Here is a 23,167-nt window from a genome sequence, read left to right as displayed (position 1 = left end):
ACGTCCTCAGCCCAGGGCCTTCAACAGGTCTTGTATGTAATCAATTTTCCTGGTTTTATTAAATGTCTAATCTTCATAACAGAAGAAGAGGAAGGTTTGCCCTGGCCTTCAGGGCCATGGCTTTTATATTTCTGTCTGTTAGATGATTTGTACTACAACCCTTTTGGCACTGAGAAGCAAGAAGTTGGCACTTGCTTCTTCCTGGGCACCATTTCCCAAGGTCTCCATCACTGCTGGGATGTGGAGCATCCACAGCACCTCCTCTCCTCTTCTCCTCTCTTTCTTGGTTGCCTCATGTTTGTGGCTGTCAGCCATGCTGCACACAATGTGTGACTACTGCAGAGTTTACCTGCCCCAGAGCTTTTCTTGTGGAACCCAAGGGACAGGAGGTTTGTGTTCTCTCCACAGGTACGAAGCTGTAATGGAAATGGTGGGTCTGTGGACACTCTGCTTGGTTTGAGGTTGTGCTTGTTGTACTGTTGAATTCAAGAACAAGAATGCAAACAACCACATGGCAAAAGTGTGGCTAAGTGATGAACTCCTGGGACATTCCATGCTGCCAAGAATTCTGGGATGTGCCTGGTGGGCTGTTGAGCTGCTCCACAGCTCACATGTAAGGCAAGATCTCTGTCCAGATGTCCAGTATAAACTGAGCAAAGGCAGTAAAGATTTGGTAATATGCAAGCAATTTTAGCCTTTATTGTCTCCATAGAATGTTTGAAAGCCCCTCTTCCCAGTGCAGCTGAGTCAGAAGGATCAGCTTTTCCCCATTGGAGGCACTTCTTTGTGGTGGTTAAATGGATGGAAGAGAGAAGCTCACATGCAGTGCAATCTGCCTCAGAGCTGCTGTAACCTGACTTGCTGAGTGAGTTTTCTGTCTCTTTGATCCACTCAGGCTCCAACTCTCCAGCCTTGTCTTGTATTGTGGGGCAAAAGAAGTGGCTTCTGCTACAGGGACTGGAAGAGCCACCTTGCCCTCAACTGAGACCCTTCCTGCAAGAGCACCTAGGGCTGGGGGACATGCCTGAAGTCACCACAGCCAGGGAGAGCTGCACCTCTGCCTCCTAGCTCACTGGGCAATGTGCCATTGCAGGATTTATAAACAGGCTGCAGACGGCTCTGCCTGAGGGATATAGGCTCGGTAGTTCCAAGGGTGTCAGTCTCAGATAGAGATAAACCACTGCTCTTGCTGTAGGACTTCCATGTTTCTGGGTACATGGGCCAGTGCACAAGACAGATCTGTTTCCTAATTGCTGTGCAGGGTTATTTCTTACCCTGCAGCTTGGTTTTCATCACTCCTTGTGTGATGAAAACTCAGAGGTGCTTGACTCCCTGCAGTCATATGGTGTGCAGAAAGCTTTGGGACATAACTCAGGGCCATGACTTCTAGTTGGCAGATAAGGTCTTAAAAACCTTTTTTGTGCATCTTGCCCTGAGAGATGTGTACTGAGAGTGTGGTTTTAGTAGAGTGTCACTCCTCATGCTCACAGGTCCCTCACCCATGGCTGGCACTCTGCACCAGCACGTGCTGGGCTCAATTTTAAGCTCTGCAGCAATTTTTTGAGAGGTGCTCTAAGGCTTCGGTCTGACTCTGGGATGTGACTCTCAGGCACAGAGCAGTGCAGCTGTGTTGGCTGACTTTTCTCCTCTTTTATGCTGTGGTTGGGGCACTTAGACCTCAGCAGAAGAGGAGGTGCCTGAGCCCCTTCCTGTCCAGCTCACAGGGGAAATGGCACCTCACCTCCTTCTCCAGGCACCCGCAGCTCAATCAGCTCCTGGAAATGGTACAAATGCAGCTCTGCACCTGCAGGAGCACTGAAGCAGCACAGATATAGTGTCTTGGTTGGGAGGGGGAAAGGCTTTCTAACATTAGCACACTCACAGTCCAACTTCCTTCTCTTTAGCTGCTCCAGGATCTGCTTTACCCTCATTAGGATTAACTGGAAAGCCAAAGTGAGCAGAGCCTGGGTTTTGACATAAGAGAGTGTAGTTTCTTCATCCCAGGCTTTCTTCTGCTTTACTGTGTTCATTTGTATGTCACCTAATTCCTGGTACCAAACCATGGCAAACTAATTTTAAAAAGTACCAGTTTCCAGGATCAGTCCCTGCTGCTCCTCTCATGAGTGCCGAGGTGTCTGGAGGGCTCACAGGCGCAGGTCCTGAGACTGCACAAGCACAATTTGCAGGATAAAGTGAGAATTGTGTCCCTGAAGGCCCCTACTTCAGGTCTCCCTGTGGTCAGGCAGGCCTGGGTGTCTGTTTCTGTCTGCAAAGAGCCTAAGTTTTAATTTGATGTGAGACAAACAAATCCCAACTTAGATACTGGAAGTTTCTCTCTTTAAACAAAAAGGACTCTGTCTTGTTAATTTATGTATTCTTTTTTCATAGTGTAATAATACCTAGAAGCAACACAAGTACTGTCCAAATCCTCATGCCTTGAAATACTTTTCAATACAGAATGTCTTGTATTGGTAATAGAATATTTTTAGAAGCCAGAAAAATCTTTGGAAAGTAAATGAGGATAATTCTGTGTGTTTGTTTACTTCAGAAAGAACCTGAGAAAAACTCATCTTTACAAAACTGTTATGATATACTAATGTCATGGGTAGTTAAGCTTCAGCCAATTTCTTTCCGTTCTGCAACTTGCAGACATGCATTAGGCGGCAGAAATTCCCACCTGTCTCAGCACCTGTTGTTCAACTATTTCAAGTGGCATTTCTCATGGATTTTTGTTTACAGCTTCATTAAAGGCAAGGCACTCTGAACCCCACTTGATTTTGAAGATCATGTGACATTTTGCTGCAGTGACATCTCCAGCATCAGAGATGTTCACTTTTACTCTTTATGATCAGAACTGTAGAAAATTGAGAATATTTGCAAAGCATATTATGCTCTGGCTGAATACAATTTCAATGCTTATTTATAAATTCAAGTAACAATGACCTAAGTTCATCTGACCCTCATTCTCATCTACAATATCCTGCATTCTTCCAAATGTAGGTTTTTGTGGCTACTGTTGAAACTAAGGCCAACACTGGTCAACACAGGTTTGAATACCAGCGAAAATATCACTAAATACAGCTCTCTGCTAATTCTGAGCAGCTGCACCTTGCAGGTTCTTTGCAGTGTTGGCCTGCTGTGATCTACTGGCCTGGGAACACTTCCATGAACAAGGAGTGAGTCTGCTCTCAGCACCAGCAAGGGTTTGGCCGCCGCAGTGGGCAGCACCCTCGTGGGAGCTGGCCCTGCTCCTCCGCCCCCTTCATCCTTTCCATGGCAAACCTGGAGGCTGATTCTTCAACGGTAGCACGTCTAATTTCCAAAATCCATTATGGTGCACCTGCAGATGTCACTATAGCCTAAAAAATATATACTTTAAAAAGGGCTCCTAATTAGTGAAGGTTAAGCCATTCATGCAAAGCTCGTGACCTCACTCAAGGCTCGGGGCTTCTGTAAGGAAAAAGGTTCCTACAGTAAGTGTCCAAATGCTTCAGTCCACAAAATCAAGGCAACTGAAAGGAGACAAAAGGGGCAGAGGCTGGAGAAAGTGGCTTGCACAGCACAGGTAGGAATGGGTTGGGCTTTCTAGTCTGTGCAGCAGAGGCTGTGGCTCTGGGAAGCACAGCCTTGACTTCGCTCAGAGGTGAAGCAGTTGTCCATCAGTGCACCTAGAATTTCTCTTTAGGCCATACTTCTAAAGCGAACACATGCTGATATAGTGTTTCAGGACTCATTATTTGCTTTTAGAACCTATGACCACCTGTTTCAGCCTGAGCTGTTAGCCCAGTATAACATTTGCAGATAAAATATGGGCATTTTTCATCATCTTTGTGTATTTGCAGGAGGTTAAAAGCATGACTTTGGGTGAGAAGCTGGAGCCTTTTTATTTAATGTGATTTCTGCCTTGGAGAAAAAGGCAGTTACAGATGTCAGATTTCCTGCTACATTCTGATTTTTTTAGAATATTAATGAAGATGGGATGGTTATTCTTAATTTGTCACTCATTAAGTTAATCCTCTGCACAAGGACGCTGCCTGCCTTGTGAGCTGATGTCTGTGTATCATAAATTCAATCCCAGCAGGGTCTATTGCTTGAGGGTTGGACCTGGTTGTCCCCTCCAACTCAGAATGTTCTGTGATTCTGTGAACACAGCAGCCTTTCTTCTGCCAGGGAGGGCAGAGCCCTTTGCAGAAGGGCTGTGGAGGCACTTGCTGCCTTTTTCCTGCAGGCTCTGAGGTGGGAGGAGCTGAGTTAGCTCCGTAATGTAAAGCTGTAGGTATTTACATCATAATTTTGCAGCCTATCTGAGGTAACCTCCCTTGGAACTGAGCAGCAGATGAATGCCAAATAGCTTTCCTGTAAGGGACTTCACACTAAGCCTTTTAGGAGCCTGGCTTATGGCAAATACCGTGGGGATATAACACACAGCAAACAGCCTGTGCAAGAGCTGGCACAACTCAAGCGTGGTGCCTCTGGAGATTACTCAGAGGAAAAGCAGCATACCTGGCTGAGCCCCTGCCTGAGCAAGAAAGTGCCTATATGTGGCACAGGTCACTTTTCCTCTGTCCCCCAAAATCAAGGGGGATTTTTGGTTGGGAGTTTTTGCTTTTCTTGTTGTTTAAAGGTTGAAGGGTTGCAAAAACCAGTGTCAGCTAGTGGGTCAATGCTGCCAGCAGCCTGCACCCTAGCACATGGCCTTTGTGCTCATGGAAATCTGTGCAGGGGTGCCTGGTAAAGGTTTGCCTCCTACATTAACTCCATCCTCTGCCAATTGTTTTGTTTTGGCTAAATAGGACCATGAAAACATGTGACTAATGAATGCCTGCATGTTCTGTATACATGGCTTTGAGTCATGGGCCCTGGACTGAGGTCACCTGAGGCTTTTTCCAGAACAGACATTACAAGCATTTGGTCAGGGTCTAAAATTAAGCCAGGAGATCTCTAGGCAGGTGCAGACACAGAACAATTGGACCCACACAGACCCAGAAGAAGAGTCCAGGACAAGAGAACTTGGATGTAACTTCTCACCCAGGTGAGTGCCCTGGTGTTGCCCATGGTGTGGTGCCCCAACAGAGGTGCCCAGGGAGGAAGTGATTCTCCCAGGCGTGGGTGCTGTGCTGGCAGCCTGCAGTGCACCACCCTCTGCCCCAGCCTAGGGGAGTCCATGCCTGTTTGTTAGCTAGTTTGCCCCCTTATCTGTATGTTTTAATCCAATAAACCAGCGCATGCAGGAGCCAAGTACAGCAGAGGAATGGAACAAAACCTGTTTTTTCTACCCAAAACAGTCACACCAGACAGTTAAAAGCTGACAGCACAACAGTAAACAACCATTTTCTTTGGCTCTGAGAGCTTGCCCTAAGCTGAACAGAGTTAACAGATGTCTTCCAAAACTGGATTTGTTTACTGCTTTGGTCATCACCTGTTCACAGGATAGAGAGAAAAAATTTGCAGTTCTTCCTGCTAACCTCTCTCCCCTGATGTGAGAGGATACCAGCTCTTGCTACCCTCAAACTGAGTTGAAAAATAAAGAAATTACTTGGAGAAATGAGAATCTGACTGAGTGTGACTTGTCTTGCTTGTCTTGATCTAATTCAGATCTCCTGAGTTTGTATATAAATAATACTGAGGTATACACCAGACTCAGTATATAGCTCAAGCCTTAGGTCTAAATAGCAAAGCAACCCCTTTTCTCTCTCCTAGGACTCATTGCATTATCAGTCAAACTACTCTTGTCAAGAGTTTCTGAGGTTGTGACAAACTGAGGATCTTTTGACAAGCAGCATATTTGTGCCTGGGGTTGGGGCAGCAGAGGATGTTGGGGGAGGCTGAAACACCAGCTGCATGATGCTCTAAAAGTGTCGTTTTACCTCCCTGAGTCCCAGCAAAGCAGCCAGGGCTGCACTTGCAACAGAAGCAACAGGTTTTCAGGAGCCATCTCAAATTCATCCCTTAGGATAAGCTGTGTCTGAGTTGCCCAGAGACCTATGGGTGGTGGTCAGTAGCACATGCTGAGAGGAGGAATATCTTGGATCTGTCTTTACTGTAAGTTCTCCTGATTAATTTCTAACTGTTATTCTCTGTGTTTGGAATCTTCCTTGATGCCCTCGGTACACTTCAGTTAAGTGACAGACCCTGAAATAACCTTTTTTTTTCCTGCCAAGTGACATAATTTAATGAACTGCAGTGATGCTTACAGGTCAAGTTTTGCTGGAAATACAACAAATTAAAGGCAGAATGTTGCTAAGCTGTGTGGCCCTGTGCTCCCAGGAAGGCTGTGCGATGCTGAGCTGCCTCACCCCATATGCTCCCTGGTGGCTCAGGTCCTGCCTGAACCTCTGGCAGTTTTAGTTTCTACAGCTCTTGCAGGCAAAACCTTCAACCAGCAGTGTTGCAGCAGGCAGGAGTGAGAGTCCCAGAGGAGCACTTCCCAGCATGGGAAAAACATGCCAGAGAGAAAGTTCTTACTGCAGTGCTTCCCTCCTATTAGGTTTTCAAATAACAGATGTTTCCCTCTGACATTTCACAAAAACTTCTCTGTGAGGTTTTCATTGCTTTCCAGACACTTTCCAGTTAAAAGAAACTTATAAAATTGCCTACTGTTTAACACCTGTTTAATATCAAGGCAAGTGGCAACTCACAGTGCCTGTGCTAGTGCTAAAGGACTGCTCTCTAAAGGTGTCACTTCCAGTTTCAACTCCTGCTGTACTGTGAACCAGGACATGGTGGTATCTTTGATCTCAGAGGACTGTGGGGAGCTGTTATGGTTTGACACGGAAAAAGAATTTTTCTCGGAAGGAAGAGGTCAATTTGGATATTGACCAATTGAAGGTGGACACGCCTCTGAAACACAGAGGGATTAAAAGCAGAATTCCCAGGAGAACTTGCTCTCTTTGGTTCCGGTCAGCGGTCAGTGCGGGACTCTCCCCTGCCCGGCCCATGGCTGGGTGCGGGAGGGGAAGGCCCATGGCCTGACTGAGGTAGGCCCAAGGGTGGAGGGACTGGAACCGGGCTGGCCCCCTGCAGATGGAAAGGTGGAGAAATCTGGGATGTCTCCTTTCCCCCCATAGAGTCGAGAGAGACAGAGACAGCAGTGGTTTTGCCAGCAGTTCACCGCGGGGAAGGAGAAGAGCAGGGGGGCCGCAAGGTGCCCAGCTGCCTGTGGGAGCTGGAGCCTGGGCAGCAAGCCATCTTTGGGAGTCGGGACTTTTAACCCTTCCTGAGAAATGAAAGCTTTGTGAAATTTTTCTCCTCCTCGGTTTGAAAGAGAGTAAGAGAGACAGCCTGGGACCTGGGATGTTAGAAGGAGAAATTCTAGGTGGGAGGAGATGATGGAGTGGCTTTTGGCTGGACTTTTTCTTGGTAGCCACAGACTGAACTGATCTTCTCCTCCAAGAGAGACTGTATTTTAGGAGGATGCTGGTGAGCCAAAGAGACCTGCTTCAGCTGGGAAAAAACAGAAGTGGAGCGAACAGAGAAAAGTTAGGGGGTTTGTGGTGGTGCCCCCTGTCTTCGCAGAGGAAGAAGAGAAGATCTCTGTTCTTGGATACTCAGCCCCAGGGGAAAATGGGGTCCCAAAAGTGAAAAACTGAACTGTTGTTTTTTTCCCTCTTGGCAGGGCATCCTTGAAAGGAAAAATCCTAAAAGCAGTCTGTCCATCCATGCATTGGTGGTGAGAGCACTGTGCATGGAAAGGAGAGGGTCACCATGGCAAACTTTTTTCTCCGGGTGGTGCCATGTGTAACATGGAAGCACAGGGTGTGGCAGCTGTGTTTCTTGGGGGGTCTGTGGCACAGGAGGGGCTCCTCTCTCCCTCGATGGACTGAGTATCGATTGTCTGGAAGGTGGAAACCTGATTGGGGTCCAGGTTGTGTCTCACTGTGGTTTGTTGGAGTTGGGTGGTGGGAGGAGGAATGCTTTGGGAAGTTTTAATGTTAAATTTTGTGTGTGGGTTTTTTTTTCCTTTCTTTTTCCTTTTGTAGTAGTATAGTAGTAGTAGCTTAATAAAGTTTTTTTCCCTTGTTATTAAGCTTGGGCCTGCTTTGCTCTGTTCTCGATCGCACTTCACAACATTCAATTAAGAGATTGCATTTTCATGGGGGCACTGGCATTGTGCCAGTGTCAAACCATGACAGGAGCCCAGGAATATGTGCAAATATGGAGACTTGCAGGAGCACGAATTTGCTGTAGTGAGTATTCTGGCTGTGCCTGTGTGCACCTGTAGCAAGTCAGCCAGAAGCTTTGGAGAAATTTCATAGCAGGAGACTATGGAATAACTCTGCTAGGCCTTGTCACTCAGCACACGTTTAGGTCTTGAATATATTGGCTTAAATGCCATGAATGAAGTGGCCTCTCATTTCTTTAATGATATAAATATACAGCATGTTGACTTGAAGGTTTTTGGCACAGCAATCCTACGAGTTTGTGGCTTATGCTGCAGGGAACAGAAAAGCACCATATTTTCAACAAACTATAGTACTAGCATAAGAGCAGAATGATGCTGTAATTGCTGTAGTCTGCTTTGTGCTCCACTTGTGCTTATTGACCTTTCCCAGCTCCCTTTGGCTTCTATCTTTTTCCTTCTTTGTAACCAGCTCTTGCCCATCATGATCTCCTTCTATTGCTGCATCATAAGTACTAATTTCTAAGGTAAAACCTCTCAAAGCCTTTCTTTAAAAACCTGTGGCTGAAAAGAATTCTTTTGCACCAAGATAGTTTCAAAAAGCACCAAAATATAGGAGAAGACTAAATTGTTCTTTGAACACCCCTTTTCTTTGGACGTGTTAATTTTCTTTTGAAGTCATTGAATCCACAACCCTATTACACACATTCTTGCTCTTGCCCAATGAAATATTCTTTCCCAAGTGTGGGTTTTGTGTATGTGTACTACGCAGTTTGTGGTGTTAAATCATAGTCAGTGCAAATTTTCATGGTTTTTGTATTGCCCTTAAGCTGATACTTAACTGACTTTCTTTTGTAAATCAGCTAACAAGTGGTGGGAGTCTCTTTAGTGAGGCATTCTTCAGACTCTTCCAAAACACCTGTCAGGGACAGCAAGAGAGTAACAAAAGTCCCATGGCTCTCTGTATAAAACTTGTGGTGCTGGGGTTTTTGCAAATTCACCCCATGCCTAAACACACCAGGAGACTGAAAAACACAGGCTTAAAATCCAACCAGGCTTTGCTGAGGTTCCCAGTGAGCTCCAGTCTGCAAGCACCAGTGACTTCTTGCCCAGCTGAGAGCTGAAAAACTTGATCTGCTGCATACCTGCTCCCAAGGCTCTTGGAGAGTTCTCTGACAACCTGCCACATCTAGACATTGTAAGGTGAGCTAAAGATAGCTTAGGGTAAACTTCCATTTTTCTCTTCCCTTATTTGGACTTACAGCACACTCTTAACTTTTTTAATGGCTTTCTTTGTCTTGGCAGATTGCTGTGAACTGCACCATGCCGGGATGACATCTTAATATTAATCTCAGTGAAAGACCAGTTCAGGGCTTCATGTGTTTTCTGAGATGTTCCCAACATCTGTTAACAATTTGGGCATGACTGTTCATTTTTGCTTTGTCAATGGGTACAGCCACAATTCCAGTAGTCAATAAAATTGTGATAGGAAGGGAGGAGGTTGGAGATTCATCGCCTGCCAGCTGCCAAAGCAGCAGTGGCAGAGTGGGTTTTATTTCCTTCTGCTCCTGCTTCTTCACAAGAACCTAAAGCCTAAGTGCTCAAAACATTTAGGTAGTGCAAGGCTTCCTCTCAAAGTGAGGAAACACTTTTTCACTGTGAAGGTGACCGAACACTGGCACAGGGTGCCCAGGGGTGTGATGGAGTCTCCATCATTGGAGATATTTAAAAGCCATCTGGGCATGGTCCTAGGCAGCCTCCTCTAGGTGACCCTGGCTGACCTCCAGAAGTCCCCTCCAACGTTATCTCTACAGTGATACCGTGGTTCTGACTGCTCCCATCAGGGCAAAGTTCCAGAGAGCCTACAGCCACGGATAACACTGACTGCCCATTTGTACCACAAATGTAGTTCTGTAGTTCCTGTGGCTCTTCCGTGGCTCTTCAGCAACCTGCTGCTGGAGTTCCAGCCCCGGCAGGAAAACTCAGCATAGCCACTGACATGGCTGGCATTTCCAGAGCAGCTGGAGTTACATGTGCCAGACCAGGGTCAGACACAGGGCGGACGCTCAGGAATGTCCCTCTGGGTCTGTGTGTTTTGGTGCAGCCTGTAATTTTTTGTTCCTTTCTAATTTTTGTAACATGAAGAAGCAAACATGGAAAATCTTGTTTCAAAGCCCAGTTTGTTGTAAAAGATCAGGAATGTCAAGGCTGTGTGGCTGTAGTTGTTTGGAGAGCTGCTAACAGCCTGGAGGAATCTATGCAGGGTTAGAGGTTTCCTTGCCTCTGCTTACAGCTGGAATCAAATAGAGAAAAATAAGAAAGGAGCTTTATTAACAAGAAGCACCAGGGTATTTTTTTTTTTCCTTTGTAGACTTTCTATAAGCAACTTTTTGTCAGTTGAATGACATTTCTTCCTGTGGCTCATGGGCATTCCTTCACGTGGTCTGGATGGCTCCCTCTGGTCACCTTGCACCTGGAGACTGTGGTTCCACCATCCGCCTTCCACTGGCCCCACTCTATGTGCATGTGCCTGCCAGTTCAGGTACTGGCTTGGGCAGAGTTTTGGACCTTCTGACCCCTTGTTGCATGCCCTTTTCTGCAGCAGCCATGGTCTCAGTGAGCTCTAAGAACACCACAGTGTCCTCCCCACATGTGTGAGCTGTGGCTGCACTCACAGCCCATGCAATCCTCCATCTTCCCATCACCAGTGCATCAGTTGCAGGGTGGAGAGGCTGGGGATTTTTTACCAAGTTCTCTTATCTGCAAAAAATTTCCCTGAGTTGCTCTCTCATCCTGCCTTGGAGATGCATTTGTTTCTTGGTGTGGATAGTTTTGTCTTGTTTTCATTTTTTTATTGCCTTGTTTTTACTACTTGTTTCACTTTTAGGAAGGCTTTTGCTGAGCCTGGTTTCCAGGTGTCTCAAGGGGAGAAACTCCTGAAGATGCTGTCTCTCACCCTTCTCAGCATTCCCCATGCTGAGCTTTAGCCTGATGGGTTTTTTTCCTTCCTACCCTGTGTCCTGGCAATGTAATCTTACAGACAATGCATGACAGAGCCCAGCCAAGATGGGCTTATGCCAATTGCACAAGCTTTTTCTGTAAAGACATCATCTTGCTCTTTTAAGCAACTCTGTTATTTGAACTAGTGTGTAAATCTTGGCAATGCAGTGCAGAGTAATAAATAATTAAACAATTATTTTGACAAACAATAAAGACATACCTTTGACATTTTTGGTTATATGAAAATGTTTCTTGTAAAAGCTTTGTTTTGCATACTTTAAATACAGAAAATATTAATTTCTCCAGTGGCTCTGTTACAGTGGAAATCTTCATCTTTGTCTGCACAGCTTCAAGTAGGGTCATTGAGCCAAGAAATGAATTAAAGGGACCTTTAAAATTAAGGTTTCTGAAGTAACTTAATTTGGTCCTTTGCCCCCCAGTGTTTGTGCCCCACAAGGGGCTGTGTGGAAAGCTCATCTGGCATCTCATGGCCCCTCAATGGGCACATGTTCAGTGCAAAGATATTTTAGCTGGCAAACTCCAGCTGGAATTTATTGTCCATGTGCAGTCTGAAAGTTTTCAGACTCAAAAATTGGCCAAATTTGGTCAAGCTGCATGGAAATGACAAAATCCCATCACTAACATGAGATCTCTCAGCAAGTTTCTGAATTTCTGCCTAGAACAATAGATGTGCTAATGCTCCCCAGTGAAGGTTTGTCACCTCAGGCTCTTCCCCTGAGCTCCTTCTAAGGTTTCTCTGAGCAGGTTTTGTGACAGTGCCTCTCAAACATTACAAACCAAAGTAGAAATCCCACACAGCAAACCTTGTCAAACTTTTCTGCTATTGATGGGTTTATCTTGATGGGATAATCCATCAGAAAATAGTCTTGTATTAAAGAATTTTGGACTGCCTACAGTATTCATAATTTCTAAATGCTGAAATGCCTTGGGAAGGGGGTGGAGAGAGGTGAGTGATTCTTGCTGAATGATGGGAAACATAAAATGCAAGGTGGGGAAAAAGAAATGGAAGGAGATCAAGAAAACAGAGAATTATTAAAAGGATCTAGAGGTAAAGGCAAATTGCAGCCTTTACACTGTAGGAGAAAACCCCAAAAGTGTGCCAGTGGTGGAGTTGGGATGAGACACCCCAAAGCACCTTGCCTAATCATGTCCTGCTCCCAGGTCATGGAAAGTCACAGCTGGTGCCAGTTACTGTGGCCTTAAAGCAGCATTTATTTCTTCTGATGCAAAGCTTTTTTTAAAGTCCTGTGTGTAACCAGAAGCTGCTTTCAACCACCTTCCAACCAGAGCTGCTCTTTGGTCCAAGCTGGATTCCTCCTCTGTGAGGGTGAGCTGGGTTGCAGAGGATGTGCTCTGTGGGTGAGAATTAAACATACATCATAAGCATGGTCTGTGACTCTGGCACACTCCTGTTTCTTCCTTGCTCACTTGGCTTTTCATATCCAACAGCACACAGGTCTCATTTCCTCTTCTTCCCCTCCTGTGTGGGGACTGGTGGAAGATGGTGATGTGGTGCTGACTGGAGCAGAGGGAGACACACTAATGAAATATTTTCTGCCTGAAAGGGTCTGATCAGCACTAGTGAAGCCAGTGCTTATCCCTGTCCCACACAGAAAATTCCTCTGCTTGGTTCTGTGCAGGGTCTGGGTGTCACCAGAGACCTCTGTTAGGGATAAGGAAGAGGACCAAGAGCTCATGGCAGCTGCAGGGAGAGGCAGCTGAGCCTCAAGGGATCCTTTTGGGATGTGATGTAGCATCTAACTGAGATGCTTCCCTGTGTGAACCACTTCACAGTGCTGATCTGTGCTGACTCACAGAGCTGAGGCTGTGCCTTATTTCAAGCTGCTCTGCACTTTTAGGCTACCTTTCAAATATCTGTCCTGCAAAGAAGAAAGATGCTAAGAAGTGGGTCCTATAGCTGCCTCTCAGACCCTACTCTCTCATATATTAATCCAATAAGATGTAAAATGGTAGACAGCACCGCTCAGGAAATGTCATACAAGGTGCTCATTTAAAAAAAAAGAAAACCAAAACCAATCCAGTTTTCAAAATAAAACTAATAGAACTCACAGCAGTCCCTGTCCCCAGTATCAGAAGGCCTAACTTTGGGGAAGATTTAGGACCAAATAGTGTTTAAAAACACAGAGATTAGAGGTGCAAAATGTAGATCCAGACTGCATGGCCACCTGGACCTGGGGTTACGCCTTGGGAGGGATGGAAATCTCAGAAACAGGCGGCTGCACACGCTTTATGAGCATGAAGATTCTTTTCTTACTTTCTGACTTTTGGGGCCTATAAGGTATACAAGAATTTTTAAACAGTGCTTTGGAGTCAACACACCATTTTATTAGCTAACCAGCTGGGATGAGTGGTGGCTGTTTGCAACCTTAATGAATCTGTACCTCAAGACAGGAGGACTGCATGTGAAGTTTAATTAAGATTTGCAGAGGACTTTCTGCACTCACCCACCCCCAAGCTGCTGGTACAACTTTGGAGGGAGGTTGAGGCCTCACTGCTGAGCACAGATGGTGGAGGTGCAGAGAGTAGCACCCATCTGGGAGCAGCATCAGCAGCAACAACACACTCAAAATCATCCCTGTGGGGCTGTAGATGTGTTAACATCAGCACCAAGGCTGTGAACAAGGTAGCCAGTCCAACACAAACCTTTTGGCACCAGCTAAGGGCAACTTCTAAGAAATAAGGTATTGTCTGCACACTGCTTTTAAGCACTGAAACATCATCATGTGCCAAAAGGAGAAAGGGAAGAATTTTTAACACAGTCTCTACTTTCTGTGTTTGCTCTGGAAATAGATAAATATTTCACATTAACTATGTTCCTCTGCCAGTTTTTGTCGTGAGAGCACTATCTCCGAAACGTAGAGCCTGTGAATTATAGTGGTAAACGCTGTATTGCTTTGACCTTTTGAAATGTCTCCAGCATGACTGGCTGCCTGTCCTCCCCTTCCCCCAGAGGTCAGGCAGGTTGTAAATATAGGTGAAATGGAATAGCCAGATAATCAAATTGAACCCATTTCACTGCAGTGCGGTGCAATCACAGCACAGCGAAATTCCATCAGCGTCGGAGGCTGCATTTCGAGTGCCACGGAAATCGCTTTGTAACTGTCCACACAACCCGAGGAGCAGGGCTTGTCATCTGCCACAGTGTGGGCTCTGCATTTTTAAGCCTCCTTTAGCAAAGAAAAAAAGAAATCCCAAAGCCACAAAAAAAAGGGTAAGGAATAGGCTGACATTTAAAAAAACACATCATCTGAAAAAAAATTACCTTGACATACAGGATGATTGATAAGTCGTATTTGCCTTGTTGGTTAGTTGCTTTTTTCCCTTTTCTTTTAAAGACTCTAAAATGCTTCCTCTGCTCCAGAGGAGATAACAGAATTGCTTGCTGCATCACCTGAGTATGCCTTCTTCAAAGAATAAGTACTTTAGTCATTATATTAGCAATAGCATTGAAGTACAGCACATAAGTAGTGATACAAAGAGCATCATAACTCACGTTATTCATGAGGATGGAATTTAGGAGCAATGTCCCTTGACCAAGCAAGACAAAAACCTGGAAGCTGAAATCCATATAGGTGTTTTTTTTTGGTAGTAGGAGCCAAGCACAGCACTGTGCTTCTGTTTCTTGCAAGCCCAGAGATGTTAGCAGTGGGGTAGCAGGGCATAATTGATGTTTACTTACAATCAGCATCTTTCTGTGCCAGCAATCATGGCAGACTGAAACTAAGCAGGGGAACCAGAAACCCTGCTGCTTTCAGCTGTCTGGAACAATAATTACACAGTGCCACGGCACCTCTGGGAGTCTGGCACCATTTATCCTCCCGATTCTCGGCGTTGGTTACCTGCCACGGAGCAATCCCCAAAGCAACCTATCCTCAACATCATTTTCATACAAAAGGTGGGGAGAATGATAATGGCTCTGCTATTGCTCTGCCTTCAGAAACCCAGGCTGATGGCTTAATTGAGGTTAAAATAAGCTCCAATCAGAGAGGTAAAAACTTAACAGGGCTACTTAATCTTATATAAATACAAGAGAGATACAAGTGCATGAGGAGAGAATAATAACTGACTCTGGTGAGGTTTCTATGGAGAATAATCATTAGCCAAGCAGTGAACAGATTGGACTGGGAACAGGCTATTTAGCATTCATGCCCTAGTGGCAAAGGCTTTGAGCTGGAGCCTAATTTGAATTTTAGGGTTGGGTTTAAAAAGAATAGAAAATAAAAGAAAAAACCCACCCTGTCTGGAGCAAACAGCATCAACCTAATTTTTACCCTATACTGTGCCAAAAAAATTCGACTGACTTTTACTCTGTCACCTAAGTGCAGATTGTCTAATACAAGAGACAAGTAATTGCAGGGCACAAAAGCTTTCAGTTGTCTTGGGAGCAGGGATTTGCCCTGCCCAGGGCAGTGTCCTCAGCCTTTGTAAGGCTGAGCAGGCAGCCCAGCCTGCTGGCCCTCAGCAGCAGCACTGGGAATACTACCAAAAAAATTAATTAATAGAAAGTTTGATTTTTGCTTTACATTTTCAAAAATAATTCCCCTTTTAGAACTTGAAATTAAAATACTTACTCTTTTGCAAATCACTGAAAAGGTTTGGCAAAACTCAGATGTTTTTATGTTTCAGGCTTGCAGATTACTGGCTATCTGTTTTGTTAAGTTAAATTAGATGTTAGATTTCAGAAGTATTTGAAAACACTTCTTTCATGCAATGGTCCTTCAAATGGGAGCTATAATTTCAGTCCTATGTTTTGTTTTTTGTTGTTGTTGTTGTTTTGTTGTTGTTATTGTTGTTGTTGTTTTACCAGCTGCTTGCCAGAGTGGTTTCTGTTACAGTTACTATCTTTTAAACAAACTAGGTTAAAAAAGTGCAATAGGTAGCTGGAGATGTGCAGATCCTGCCGAAGTACAGTTTCTGGGCTTTTTTTTCCTTAGTATGTATCCCAGAGATGAAGTGATGTCTTTCTCAACCAGTAGCTTAGCTGATACAGTCCCATACCAGCTGCAGCTGGATCTGGCCTCTGGATCTGTAGCTGGGGGCAGATGAACTTAGAAGCATGTATGATACTGCTGATCGTATTTCAGAGTTTATTTCTTTTAATGTAACTCAAGATCCAATTGCTCCTGTTACTTTTTATTTAGTATTTAGTAAAGCATATCTTGTTATCATACAATTTCAAAAACATGTTTCATGCACCGTGGTAGAATCTGTGGTTTGCTAGGGGCTTCTTCTCCATACTTACTAGCTTTGCCTATACCTCCCCATTTTACTGATCTTAGCTGGAAGTCCTTCAGCTTATGCCCATCAAGAGATAAAAATAAACTGTAGGCTGCAGCTCAGTGTAGCTGGATGCTCCATTACTGTTGCAAAGTACAAGAGTCCTCAGGAAAGCAATGAAAAATTACCCCTCTCCAGGCAGTGAAAAACGTCAGGAGCCTCATGGTCTCTGAGGCCTTAGCAGAGAATAATTATGCTGTGAACAGATTGCTCTGTGCCAGAGACCTCGCAGAACTCTCAAAGGGAAGATTATGAGACCACTTTGAAAGGGAGATCAGATTAGAGCCCTCACATGGCATTTTTTGGGAGAAAGCAGGCAACCATAAAACACCGTATTCCCAGACTGGCTCCTTCATTGAGGTGAGTGGTCCTGTGCCTTCCAGGACTACTTACAACCAGGAAAATAAAGGATAAATATGTTCCAAGAGATAATTGGGTGGGTATTTTTAACAAACTGAGCTGTGACCTTCATTCTACTGGTAGTCAACCACTGGACAGTAAAACAAACAGGAAAGGAGTGTGAGGTCTCAGGCAAGGAGAGAACTTGGCCTGGAAATTTTCCTGGAATAGCCACTTGCCCCTGTGCTTGTTAGCATGGCCTGTCGTCTCCAGGGCACTCTTCAGTCAGAGGATCCAGCCCACCCTGGCCCAGGCTGCGCCTCCTGCTCGTGCCCATCACGGTAAGGGCCAACCCAGAACTTTGCCCTGCTTGTTGTGCCTGGACCTGGGGCCCTCCTGCCCACGGGGAGCTGCATCCAGTGTCTGACTCCAGAAGCAGGATGAGAAGAGGGAATTTTCTGCAGCTTGGTAGCATTCGTAAGTATGATCTGCAAAGGAGGTGTAATGAGGATGATGACCAGGACCAAGGATAGCCAATGTGATCAGGAAAAGGAAATTCTGAAGTAATTTGTGCTTAATGGGTAACAGGGGCCAGAATTTGTTAGATATTTCATCTCCCTAGGCAAGAGTCTGACAGAGTCAAGTTCACTATACTGGGGGAAGGTGACGGTGCTGTTCTACCAGATTGAACAGGAGCAGGGTTAAGGTTGCAAAAAGAGGACCAGAGTCCTCCTAACTGTGTCTTCCCTCTCTTTTCAGTGCTTTAATTATAAAATGTGTTTGTGCAAGACTGTGAGATGCTGGGCAGCTTGGTGGTTAGCAGAGCTTTTGGGGTGGGCAACAACTTTGCCCAGGGTTTGTTTGCAGGGCAGGTGGGAGGGGGCCCAGATGGTGGGATCAAAGGAGCAGCAGCTCATTCACTTTGACTGCACCATCTGCTCTGCCCTGGGTTATAATTTCCAGCTCTTTCAACTTCACCCAGGATTTGGTGACTTGTTTGGGGACCACTTTGTGTGAATAAAAAGGGAAATGGAGGTTCTGCTTTGCAGACCTTGAATTTCTGTCAGGAAGGGGATTGGCCATATTTTCTACACAGCAATGCACTGTGGGGAAATCATTAGTAGACCCCAAACTTCCACTGAACATCTTCACAGGGTTTGAATTAAAGGTTTTTCATGGGTTCCAGTAAATGACAGGAAGTTCAGCTTTTTCCTGTTCTTCCTGGTGTTGCAGGTGTAGTGTTGATCACCAGCTCACTAAGACAGTAATTAATAGCACCTCTGTTCTTTCTTTTAATTTGTCAACAAAATCTGCTAGACTAAGCCAAATGTGCTAGTACCTTATTTTTATTTTAATCTTGGTTTTGAATGTTCAGAGCCTTAATTTTTTGTACATAATTACAAGATGCTGAGATGGGTTACAAAGTTAAATAGTTCATTGTCACAACAAGCTTTGTCTTCAAAATGATAATCAAGCTAGATGTATTTGGTGTTTCTGTGTCCAAAACCTCTTCTAGCTGCCACAAGGTTGCTAACAGCATAGTCCTTCAATGTTGACTTTCATGCCATGAGCAGACAGGTAATTCCAACTTTTCTTTGTCTGTCCAGTGCACAGCTGGTGGGGCAGCTCTTGCCCAGATGACCTGACTCATGGAAGCTACAGGGCAGGGCAGGACAGTGTGGCAGCTGTCATGGATACCACTGTGGGAGACACAGAGGGGAGGGTATTGATAAGAGGAGGGAAGGGGAACCCCGGGGTCTTCCCCATTTTGTGGCCCTGGCCCTGTCCGGGATGTTTATGAGGTGTTCTAGGGAGACAACAGCAGGGTGTGCCAGAGCTGCTGCTTTGGTGACAGCTCCTGAAAGCCATTCTTCTTCTTCCCTGTCCAAAGTCTGGTTTTGGGAGTCAGTGTAGTCCCTTTGCAGTGCCCTGGTGACAGCCAGGGAGGCAGTTTGCCAGTGCTGCTTCAGGCTCCCTCACCCTTTCACATGGCCAAGCCCATGGAGCAGCACTTACTGCCAGTGTTCTGGTCCCTGGCACTTCAGAAAAACTCTTGTTCACAAGGATAGCAAGAGTTGCAGTTACCTACCTGAGTGCTGACATCACCTAAACTTGTTGTTTTGGAAAGGAGTCAGAGTAAACAGTTCCTCTGCCCAGACCCAGTGCAGCTGCCCATGATGGTTTCCACTTTCCTCCCTGATAATCAATGCCAGTTCTCCTTGCCAACATTTCTGAGTAGATTTGTACATTTTGGAGCACTTTGATATATCAGCTGTTGATGTGAGCTTTTGCTCCTCCCAAGGATATGTCCCTACAGATGTCAAGCAGAGTGATTTGCACACCAGCAGGGATGTGAGTGCTGCCATGGGTGATGAGACAGGTTTGCTCAACTGAGCAGTGTTCCTTTATGACAAAAATGGGAAGGAAGCCTTTGGCCAGAAGAAGTGCTTTCTTTTGCTAGAGACCATGAATGGCCAAGTAGGAACAAGGAGGGCTAAATGGGAGGCTACTGCCAATTCCATTCATAGATTCACCAAAACCCAAGAGAGAGGACAGCTACAATGATGATGTCTGGCCTGCAACATGCCATGAGCCTCAGATCACAACCTAGCAAATGAGAAAGGCAGCAGGAAGGAAGGAAAGGTTCCAGTCCCCATCCTCTGCCTTGTATGATATGGGCAGCACTTCTGCCACCTGAGACTGATGCTGGCAGAGGGGAATTTGCTGTGCCACCACCAGCAGCATTCAACATTTCGTTGTGCTGCATCGCGCCCTCACGTGCTTTCTTCTCAGGCTTTCTTTTAATCTCAGGGATGCAAAGAAAGACCAGAACACGTTAGAACAACCACCTGGGGAGTTAGTTATGATTTTTAAAAGCTAATGATGCTGCCCACTGTTCAATGTTTGTAATAAACTGTCTTCTCCCCTTCTTAACTAAATTGTGTATATACAGAGTAAGAAGCAGTACCCGAGGGCCCTGAGCTCTTGGCTGCACAGAGCTGCATAAATAGGAAAGGGGGACAGAAAGTTATTAATTTTCATGCATTTGAATGGCACAGGCTGGGAAGCTCAGGCAAAAGAAAGTAACAAGCATGATCCTGGCTTACAGCTGCAGTGTTTTAATGCAAACCTGAAGATTTTGCTGTCCTCTTGGCAGCTGGCTCACAGCTCAGCCTGCACAAGCGATGCAGACAGGGATTCAAAGGTTGCATGGAAACACATTGCTTTCCTTCAGTCCTGTGCCAAATGTAATACCTGATGGCTCAGCTTGTGTACATTTCTGCAGTATGGAGGAGAGAGGCACTCCGTGACACGGCAGCACACAGCCTGCTGTAACTATTACCTGGAGAGGAACATTTTTCTAATTCTCTAGTCCGTGGTTTTAGACTGATGTCTGCTTTGTGATGAAGTGTCTATGGCTGAGTGGCCCGTGCCTCAGCCTGCGCCAGGGAAGCAGTGCCCTGGGCAGAGCACAGCACATTCCAGGGCTCCAGACTGTTGTACAAATAAGGAAGCAAAAGGTCCGAGCTGGATTAGAGCAGGACTAGTGTATCAGTGTGAACCACATTTCAGCTCTGAAACAGCTTTGTCACAGCGGGAAATACAGTGGCATCCTTCAACCTGCCAGAGCAGAGGCATTACCTTTTGCACAACCATGTCTCAGTTTTTCCTCACGGAAGAAAGCTGTGAAGTTGAGCAGCTCACACATGTGTGCTGGCAGAGGCTTTGGCAAGACCAACACCCACAGAAGAATCACTCAGTCACTCAGTGCAGGGGGACAACCTCCCTGCAGCAGGCAGGTGAGCTTGGGCACAGCACTGTGCAGGTCGAGCCCCTGCAGCCCAAGCACCGCCCAGGCCAGGCTGATAGGACAGGTTTTCTTGTAAAGAGGTGATTTTTCATTTCTGTTTCTACGTTAGTCACCTCCTTTACTGGAACAAATAACTAGCTGGACACTTGTACACAGGAAGCCACCAAGCCACCATCAGCTCAGCATCATCCTCTTCATAAGAGCAGAGAGCTCTGGCACATCAGTGGCCAGGAAACACTGCCAGTGCTTTGATTCCAGTAATTTGGCTGCAGCACTTAATGAATTAGATAGGCTGACCAATGTTTAAGATGTATTTTCCAACTCCTGATATAAGAAATGATAGCTTTTAATTACAGTACTTAATGTTTTAGAGGACAGCTGTTTCTTTCACACTGAATTAACAAGCTATTCTGAGCAGATTTGTACTGTGCATACAGATCTAAATTAGTTGTGAAGATAGTTTACTTTGGAAGTTTATTTTTTTGGCATACCCCCACTTCTGAGTTTCATGTATTTGTTTCTTCTGGCGTGCTGAGGTTATAACAGACAGGACCACTTGCATTTCTCATGATCTGGTGCAACAAGGGCTGGATCTTGGATGGGGCCCTCAGTGTCACCAGAACAACACTGCCAAACTGAGAACAAGTTTATTTTTGTATTGCACAGATGCTGGTTGAAGGGACATAGCTCTTGACCCCTGTTAGCACTCAGGTGCTTGTGTCCAGGGAAGTTAGACACAAGTGCATCCCTGAGGAGCTGACACATAGAAGCCACTCCAGAAAAGATGGAGAAAGGCAGGTACTGCTGCTTTGCAATGTTACTTAACTCCACCTGTTTGCAGAGCAAATTACCCTTAAAAAACATAGCTGGGCTCTCATCTGTATTGTAAGACGTGCAAAGGAAGAAAACAGAAAATAAAAAGCAACTCCAGCCCACACTCTTGGCAGCCTGGCTCTCTCCCAGGTCTCTGGCCTGGATTCCTGCAGTTCTGAGTGAATGTTTCTTTGCTATCTTGCTATCCATCACACCTGCTTTGTCTGTTGCCTTCAGTGTTCTGCATTTACTTATTCCCACACTCAGGATCTCTCTCCCCTTCCCCAGCCCACTGTATTTTAGTGTAATAAGCTGCAAGATGAGATTCTATGAGAAATAAAACCAACACTCTACTGGCCTGTTCCACTTTGAGTTCTGAGTTTGCCGAACACAACACAGATTTCTTTTATTTTTTGAAAGTAGCAGCTGACTACCTTAAGAAACTAGAATCTGTTTGGGGAAGTTGTAGGAAGCTAATATTAGAGCTGCCATTTAATTCTCAAGGCAATAAAATGGACTGAGAGGCCAAGTCGCCTCTGAATGTCTTTCATGTTGGTTTGTTACACAGTGTGAGCTTGTTTTACAAGTGCTCTGTTTACAAGAATGTTGGGGGAGCTGGAGAGGGGGGGAATGTTCATTTAAGCCCCACATTCACATAGGGCTACTTTTGTAAAGGCCTGATCCAGTCCTACCAGCTGCTTGCCCACAAAACTTCACAATTGTGGAGGCTAATTAAGATTCTTCAGAGGAGCTCTCCTCTCCCCAGCGGCTGCAGGCAGCCTCATCAGACATGCTGTCCCTCCCCCTGGGCCCGGCAGAACGCCCTTCTGTGCCTGGGTTATGTTATGGCTTATGAATTAACCAATTGATTCTGAAAATATCACTACTTTAGGGCTAAATAAAGCTGTTCCCTTTAAGGGGAAAAAAGTCAGGGCTCTGCCAAGGAATAAACTGATACCATGTTACCTATAAACTCCCTTCTCTCTCATGCTGCAAGGCATTTGCTTGCCAGGGTACAGTGAGTTGAGTACAAAAGGAATTTATCGTGGATTTCTGTGAATAGAGGGAGGCTTTCCTGAGCCTGGACAGTAAGCATGACCTATCCACTTGCAAGTAAATAAAGCTCCCTGCATGCAACTCCGACTTAAAAAATTAGCTTACTTGAAGTGACTGTGCATATTTGCCTTTTTTGTGTCCACTTCTCTCCAGCTTCAAAGTGAAGAAACCTGTAACCAGTACCGATCAAGCATGGCTGAAAGTTGGTTGGTACTACTGCTCTGTAGCTGAACACAGCTCTAGTGCTGGAACAAAAATCTCAGCTGGCACCAATACATAATGTTGGACCTCCAGAATCCTTTGAGGGGTTATGGCCCCAAAAAAATTTATATTCAGGCTTTAAATTGATTTTAAACCAGAACCAAATCCAATATAGAGTCTGAACGGAGTAATATAAAAAATTAACTATGTTTCATGTAATGCACATAGCTATCCCCTGGTGTGTTTGTGCAGATCCCTCATTTTACTTACTTAAAATAAAGTTAACTGCAGGGACAAGACAAGATCTTTCAAGCAGTGAAGAAACTCCATGTGGTGATGTACACAGTTTCATGTTGGTCACAACAAATGTACCATCAGCTTGGACTTTCTCCTCTTCCTAAATGTCTCAAGTGTTTGCCTATACCTCCTTCAATTAAGGATCCTCTCCCCTCCCCAAACTAAAAATTGGAATATTAAGACAACCTCATTGGACAAAACCACACTATATA

At 45.2% G+C, this 23,167-nt stretch overlaps 1 long non-coding RNA gene across 1 annotated transcript in view; it reads right to left on the bottom strand.

Moving 5' to 3' along the window:
- The window catches only part of LOC140682588 (uncharacterized), a 49,866-nt gene extending 35,034 nt beyond the window's left edge, over positions 1-14,832 (bottom strand). Inside the window, exon 1 of the long non-coding RNA XR_012054452.1 lies at positions 14,655-14,832. This is a non-coding gene — a long non-coding RNA (uncharacterized lncRNA). The remainder of the gene's footprint in view (positions 1-14,654) is intronic.
- Between the last annotated feature and the right edge of the window lie 8,335 nt (positions 14,833-23,167).

This window comes from Taeniopygia guttata, chromosome 2 (assembly GCF_048771995.1).
Source record: "Taeniopygia guttata chromosome 2, bTaeGut7.mat, whole genome shotgun sequence".
Lineage (NCBI taxonomy): Eukaryota > Metazoa > Chordata > Aves > Passeriformes > Estrildidae > Taeniopygia > Taeniopygia guttata.
The sequence above is the reverse complement of the archived record's forward strand: the minus strand, read 5'-3'. Positions and strand labels throughout refer to the sequence as shown.